A 7,963-nucleotide genomic window follows, 5' to 3' on the forward strand; every position below is an offset into this window, starting at 1 on the left:
TCAAAAACTACATACTCAGATCTTCACCAAACTTTGCAGGGATACATTGGATGTCAAGACACGTGGAAAAAACGTACAAAACAAGAGATTGGAGACATCAAGATTATGGACGAATTTTTTGAGAATTTTCAAATTTTCAGAAAGGAGGTTCCATATAAGGTCAAAAACTACATACTCAGATCTTCACCAAACTTTGCAGGGATACATTGGATGTCAAGACACGTGGAAAAAACGTACAAAACAAGAGATTGGAGACATCAAGATTTTCGACGAATTTTTTAAGAATTTTCAAATTTTCAGAAAGGATGTTCCAGATAAGGTCAAAAACGACATACTCAGATCTTCACCAAACTTTGCAGGGATACATTGGAGGTCGAGACACGTGGAAAAAACGTACAAAACAAGAGATTGGAGACATCAAGATTTTGGACGAATTTTTGAAGAATTTTCAAATTTTCTGATAGGAGGTCCTAGATAATGTCAAAAACTACATACTCAGATCTCCACCAAACATTGCAGGGATACATTGGATGTCAAGACACGTGGAAAAAACGTACAAAACAAGAGATTGGAGACATCAAGATTTTCGACGAATTTTTGAAGAATTTTCAAATTTTCAGATAGGAGGTTCCAGATAAGGTCAAAAACTACATACTCACATCTTCACCAAACGTTGCAGGGATACTTTGCATGTCAAGACACGTGGAAAAAACGTACAAAACAAGAGATTGGAGACATCAAGATTTTCGACGAATTTTTTAAGAATTTTCAAATTTTCAGATGGGAGGTTCCAGATAAGGTCAAAAACGACATACTCAGATCTTCACCAAACTTTGCATGGATACATTGGATGTCAAGACACGTGGAAAAAACGTACAAAACAAGAGATTGGGGTCATCAAGATTTTGCACGGATTTTTTAGGAATTTTCAAATTTTCAGATGGGAGGTTCCAGATAACGTCAAAAACTACATACTCAGATCTTCACCAAACTTTGCAGGGATACATTGGATGTCAAGACACGTGGAAAAAACGTACAAAACAAGAGATTGGAGACATCAAGATTTTGGACGAATTTTTTAAGAATTTTCAAATTTTCAGATAGGAGGTTCCATATAAGGTCAAAAACTACATACTCAGATCATCACCAAACATTGCAGGAATACATTGGATGTCAAGACACGTGGAAAAAACGTACAAAACAAGAGATTGGGGTCATCAAGATTTTGCACGGATTTTTTAGGAATTTTCAAATTTTCAGATGGGAGGTTCCAGATAAGGTCAAAAACTACATACTCAGATCTTCACCAAACTTTGCAGGGATACATTGGATGTCAAGACACGTGGAAAAAACGTACAAAACAAGAGATTGGAGACATCAAGATTTTGGACGAATTTTTTAAGAATTTTCAAATTTTCAGATAGGAGGTTCCATATAAGGTCAAAAACTACATACTCAGATCTTCACCAAACTTTGCAGGAATACTTTGCATGTCAAGACACGTGGAAAAAACGTACAAAACAAGAGATCGGAGACATCAAGATTTTCGACGAATTTTTTAAGAATTTTCAAATTTTCAGATAGGAGGTTCCATATAAGGTCAAAAACTACATACTCAGATCTTCACCAAACTTTGCAGGAATACTTTGCATGTCAAGACACGTGGAAAAAACGTACAAAACAAGAGATCGGAGACATCAAGATTTTCGACGAATTTTTTAAGAATTTTCAAATTTTCAGATGGGAGGTTCCAGATAAGGTCAAAAACGACATACTCAGATCTTCACCAAACTTTGCATGGATACATTGGATGTCAAGACACGTGGAAAAAACATACAAAACATAGGATTGGTGACATCAAGATTTTGGACGAATTTTTTAAGAATTTTCAAATTTTCAGATAGGAGGTTCCATATAAGGTCAAAAACTACATACTCAGATCTTCACCAAACTTTGCAGGGATACATTGGAGGTCGAGACACGTGGAAAAAAAGTACAAAACAAGAGATTGGGGTCATCAAGATTTTGGAAGGATTTTTTGAGAATTTTCAAATTTTCAGAAAGGAGGTTCCATATAAGGTCAAAAACTACATACTCAGATCTTCACCAAACTTTGCATGGATACATTATGTGTCAAGACACGTGGAAAAAACGTACAAAACAAAAGATTGGAGACATCAAGATTTTGGTCGAATTTTTTAAGAATTTTCAAATTTTCAGATGGGAGGTTCCAGATAAGGTCAAAAACTACATACTCAGATCTTCACCAAACTTTGCAGGGATACATTGGATGTCAAGACACGTGGAAAAAACGTACAAAAAAGAGATTGGAGACATCAAGATTTTGGACGAATTTTTTAACAATTTTCAAATTTTCAGAAAGGATGTTCCAGATAAGGTCAAAAACGACATACTCAGATCTTCACCAAACTTTGCAGGGATACATTGGATATCAAGACACGTGGAAAAAACGTACAAAACAAGAGATTGGAGACATCAAGATTTTGGACGAATTTTTTAAGAATTTTCAAATTTTCAGATAGGAGGTTCCAGATAAGGTCAAAAACTACATACTCAGATCTTCACCAAACTTTGCAGGGATACATTGGATGTCAAGACACGTGGAAAAAACGTACAAAACAAGAGATTGGAGACATCAAGATTTTGGACGAATTTTTTAAGAATTTTCAAATTTTCAGATAGGAGGTTCCATATAAGGTCAAAAACTACATACTCAAATCTTCACCAAACATTGCAGGGATACATTGGATATCAAGACACGTGGAAAAAACGTACAAAAAAAGAGATTGGAGACATCAAGATTTTGGACGAATTTTTTAAGAATTTTCAAATTTTCAGATAGGAGGTTCCAGATGAGGTCAAAAACTACATACTCAGATCTTCACCAAACTTTGCAGGAATACTTTGCATGTCAAGACACGTGGAAAAAACGTACAAAACAAGAGATCGGAGACATCAAGATTTTCGACGAATTTTTTAAGAATTTTCAAATTTTCAGATAGGAGGTTCCATATAAGGTCAAAAACTACATACTCAGATCTTCACCAAACTTTGCATGGATACATTATGTGTCAAGACACGTGGAAAAAACGTACAAAACAAAAGATTGGAGACATCAAGATTTTGGTCGAATTTTTTAGGAATTTTCAAATTTTCAGATGGGAGGTTCCAGATAAGGTCAAAAACTACATACTCAGATCTTCACCAAACATTGCAGGGATACATTGGATGTCAAGACACGTGGAAAAAACGTACAAAACAAGAGATTGGAGACATCAAAATTTTGGACGAATTTTTTAAGAATTTTCAAATTTTCAGATAGGAGGTTCCAGATGAGGTCAAGAACTACATACTCAGATCTTCACCAAACTTTGCAGGAATACTTTGCATGTCAAGACACGTGGAAAAAACGTACAAAACAAGAGATCGGAGACATCAAGATTTTCGACGAATTTTTTAAGAATTTTCAAATTTTCAGATGGGAGGTTCCAGATAAGGTCAAAAACGACATACTCAGATCTTCACCAAACTTTGCATGGATACATTGGATGTCAAGACACGTGGAAAAAACATACAAAACATAGGATTGGTGACATCAAGATTTTGGACGAATTTTTTAAGAATTTTCAAATTTTCAGATAGGAGGTTCCATATAAGGTCAAAAACTACATACTCAGATCTTCACCAAACTTTGCAGGGATACATTGGAGGTCGAGACACGTGGAAAAAAAGTACAAAACAAGAGATTGGGGTCATCAAGATTTTGGACGGATTTTTTAGGAATTTTCAAATTTTCAGATGGGAGGTTCCAGATAAGGTCAAAAACTACATACTCAGATCTTCACCAAACATTGCAGGGATACATTGGATGTCAAGACACGTGGAAAAAACGTACAAAACAAGAGATTGGAGACATCAAGATTTTGGACGAATTTTTTAAGAATTTTCAAATTTTCAGATAGGAGGTTCCAGATGAGGTCAAAAACTACATACTCAGATCTTCACCAAACTTTGCAGGAATACTTTGCATGTCAAGACACGTGGAAAAAACGTACAAAACAAAAGATTGGAGACATCAAGATTTTGGTCGAATTTTTTAAGAATTTTCAAATTTTCAGATGGGAGGTTCCAGATAAGGTCAAAAACTACATACTCAGATCTTCACCAAACTTTGCAGGGATACATTGGATGTCAAGACACGTGGAAAAAACGTACAAAAAAGAGATTGGAGACATCAAGATTTTGGACGAATTTTTTAACAATTTTCAAATTTTCAGAAAGGATGTTCCAGATAAGGTCAAAAACGACATACTCAGATCTTCACCAAACTTTGCAGGGATACATTGGATATCAAGACACGTGGAAAAAACGTACAAAACAAGAGATTGGAGACATCAAGATTTTGGACGAATTTTTTAAGAATTTTCAAATTTTCAGATAGGAGGTTCCAGATAAGGTCAAAAACTACATACTCAGATCTTCACCAAACTTTGCAGGGATACATTGGATGTCAAGACACGTGGAAAAAACGTACAAAACAAGAGATTGGAGACATCAAGATTTTGGACGAATTTTTTAAGAATTTTCAAATTTTCAGATAGGAGGTTCCATATAAGGTCAAAAACTACATACTCAAATCTTCACCAAACATTGCAGGGATACATTGGATATCAAGACACGTGGAAAAAACGTACAAAAAAAGAGATTGGAGACATCAAGATTTTGGACGAATTTTTTAAGAATTTTCAAATTTTCAGATAGGAGGTTCCAGATGAGGTCAAAAACTACATACTCAGATCTTCACCAAACTTTGCAGGAATACTTTGCATGTCAAGACACGTGGAAAAAACGTACAAAACAAGAGATCGGAGACATCAAGATTTTCGACGAATTTTTTAAGAATTTTCAAATTTTCAGATAGGAGGTTCCATATAAGGTCAAAAACTACATACTCAGATCTTCACCAAACTTTGCATGGATACATTATGTGTCAAGACACGTGGAAAAAACGTACAAAACAAAAGATTGGAGACATCAAGATTTTGGTCGAATTTTTTAGGAATTTTCAAATTTTCAGATGGGAGGTTCCAGATAAGGTCAAAAACTACATACTCAGATCTTCACCAAACATTGCAGGGATACATTGGATGTCAAGACACGTGGAAAAAACGTACAAAACAAGAGATTGGAGACATCAAAATTTTGGACGAATTTTTTAAGAATTTTCAAATTTTCAGATAGGAGGTTCCAGATGAGGTCAAGAACTACATACTCAGATCTTCACCAAACTTTGCAGGAATACTTTGCATGTCAAGACACGTGGAAAAAACGTACAAAACAAGAGATCGGAGACATCAAGATTTTCGACGAATTTTTTAAGAATTTTCAAATTTTCAGATGGGAGGTTCCAGATAAGGTCAAAAACGACATACTCAGATCTTCACCAAACTTTGCATGGATACATTGGATGTCAAGACACGTGGAAAAAACATACAAAACATAGGATTGGTGACATCAAGATTTTGGACGAATTTTTTAAGAATTTTCAAATTTTCAGATAGGATGTTCCATATAAGGTCAAAAACTACATACTCAGATCTTCACCAAACTTTGCAGGGATACATTGGAGGTCGAGACACGTGGAAAAAAAGTACAAAACAAGAGATTGGGGTCATCAAGATTTTGGACGGATTTTTTAGGAATTTTCAAATTTTCAGATGGGAGGTTCCAGATAAGGTCAAAAACTACATACTCAGATCTTCACCAAACATTGCAGGGATACATTGGATGTCAAGACACGTGGAAAAAACGTACAAAACAAGAGATTGGAGACATCAAGATTTTGGACGAATTTTTTAAGAATTTTCAAATTTTCAGATAGGAGGTTCCAGATGAGGTCAAAAACTACATACTCAGATCTTCACCAAACTTTGCAGGAATACTTTGCATGTCAAGACACGTGGAAAAAACGTACAAAACAAGAGATCGGAGACATCAAGATTTTCGACGAATTTTTTAAGAATTCTCAAATTTTCAGAAAGGAGGTTCCATATAAGATCAAAAACTACATACTCAGATCTTCACCAAACTTTGCAGGAATACTTTGCATGTCAAGACACGTGGAAAAAACGTACAAAACAAGAGATCGGAGACATCAAGATTTTCGACGAATTTTTTAAGAATTTTCAAATTTTCAGATGGGAGGTTCCAGATAAGGTCAAAAACGACATACTCAGATCTTCACCAAACTTTGCATGGATACATTGGATGTCAAGACACGTGGAAAAAACATACAAAACATAGGATTGGGGTCATCAAGATTTTGGTCGAATTTTTTAAGAATTTTCAAATTTTCAGATAGGAGGTTCCATATAAGGTCAAAAACTACATACTCAGATCTTCACCAAACATTGCAGGAATACATTGGATGTCAAGACACGTGGAAAAAACGTACAAAACAAGAGATTGGGGTCATCAAGATTTTGCACGGATTTTTTAGGAATTTTCAAATTTTCAGATGGGAGGTTCCAGATAAGGTCAAAAACTACATACTCAGATCTTCACCAAACTTTGCAGGGATACATTGGATGTCAAGACACGTGGAAAAAACGTACAAAACAAGAGATTGGAGACATCAAGATTTTGGACGAATTTTTTAAGAATTTTCAAATTTTCAGATAGGAGGTTCCATATAAGGTCAAAAACTACATACTCAGATCTTCACCAAACTTTGCATGGATACATTATGTGTCAAGACACGTGGAAAAAACGTACAAAACAAAAGATTGGAGACATCAAGATTTTGGTCGAATTTTTTAAGAATTTTCAAATTTTCAGATGGGAGGTTCCAGATAAGGTCAAAAACTACATACTCAGATCTTCACCAAACTTTGCAGGGATACATTGGATGTCAAGACACGTGGAAAAAACGTACAAAAAAGAGATTGGAGACATCAAGGTTTTGCACGAATTTTTTAACAATTTTCAAATTTTCAGAAAGGATGTTCCAGATAAGGTCAAAAACGACATACTCAGATCTTCACCAAACTTTGCAGGGATACATTGGATGTCAAGACACGTGGAAAAAACGTACAAAACAAGAGATTGGAGACATCAAGATTTTGGACGAATTTTTTAAGAATTTTCAAATTTTCAGATAGGAGGTTCCATATAAGGTCAAAAACTACATACTCAGATCTTCACCAAACATTGCAGGGATACATTGGATATCAAGACACGTGGAAAAAACGTACAAAACAAGAGATTGGAGACATCAAGATTTTGGACGAATTTTTTAAGAATTTTCAAATTTTCAGATAGGAGGTTCCATTTAAGGTCAAAAACTACATACTCAGATCTTCACCAAACTTTGCAGGGATACATTGGATGTCAAGACACGTGGAAAAAACGTACAAAACAAGAGATTGGAGACATCAAGATTTTGGACGAATTTTTTAAGAATTTTCAAATTTTCAGATAGGAGGTTCCATATAAGGTCAAAAACTACATACTCAGATCTTCACCAAACTTTGCATGGATACATTATGTGTCAAGACACGTGGAAAAAACGTACAAAACAAAAGATTGGAGACATCAAGATTTTGGTCGAATTTTTTAAGAATTTTCAAATTTTCAGATGGGAGGTTCCAGATAAGGTCAAAAACTACATACTCAGATCTTCACCAAACTTTGCAGGGATACATTGGATGTCAAGACACGTGGAAAAAACGTACAAAAAAGAGATTGGAGACATCAAGATTTTGGACGAATTTTTTAACAATTTTCAAATTTTCAGAAAGGATGTTCCAGATAAGGTCAAAAACGACATACTCAGATCTTCACCAAACTTTGCAGGGATACATTGGATATCAAGACACGTGGAAAAAACGTACAAAACAAGAGATTGGAGACATCAAGATTTTGGACGAATTTTTTTAAGAAT

Source organism: Lepisma saccharinum, unplaced genomic scaffold (assembly GCF_977018435.1).
Source record: "Lepisma saccharinum unplaced genomic scaffold, izLepSacc3.1 HAP1_SCAFFOLD_43, whole genome shotgun sequence".
NCBI lineage: Eukaryota > Metazoa > Arthropoda > Insecta > Zygentoma > Lepismatidae > Lepisma > Lepisma saccharinum.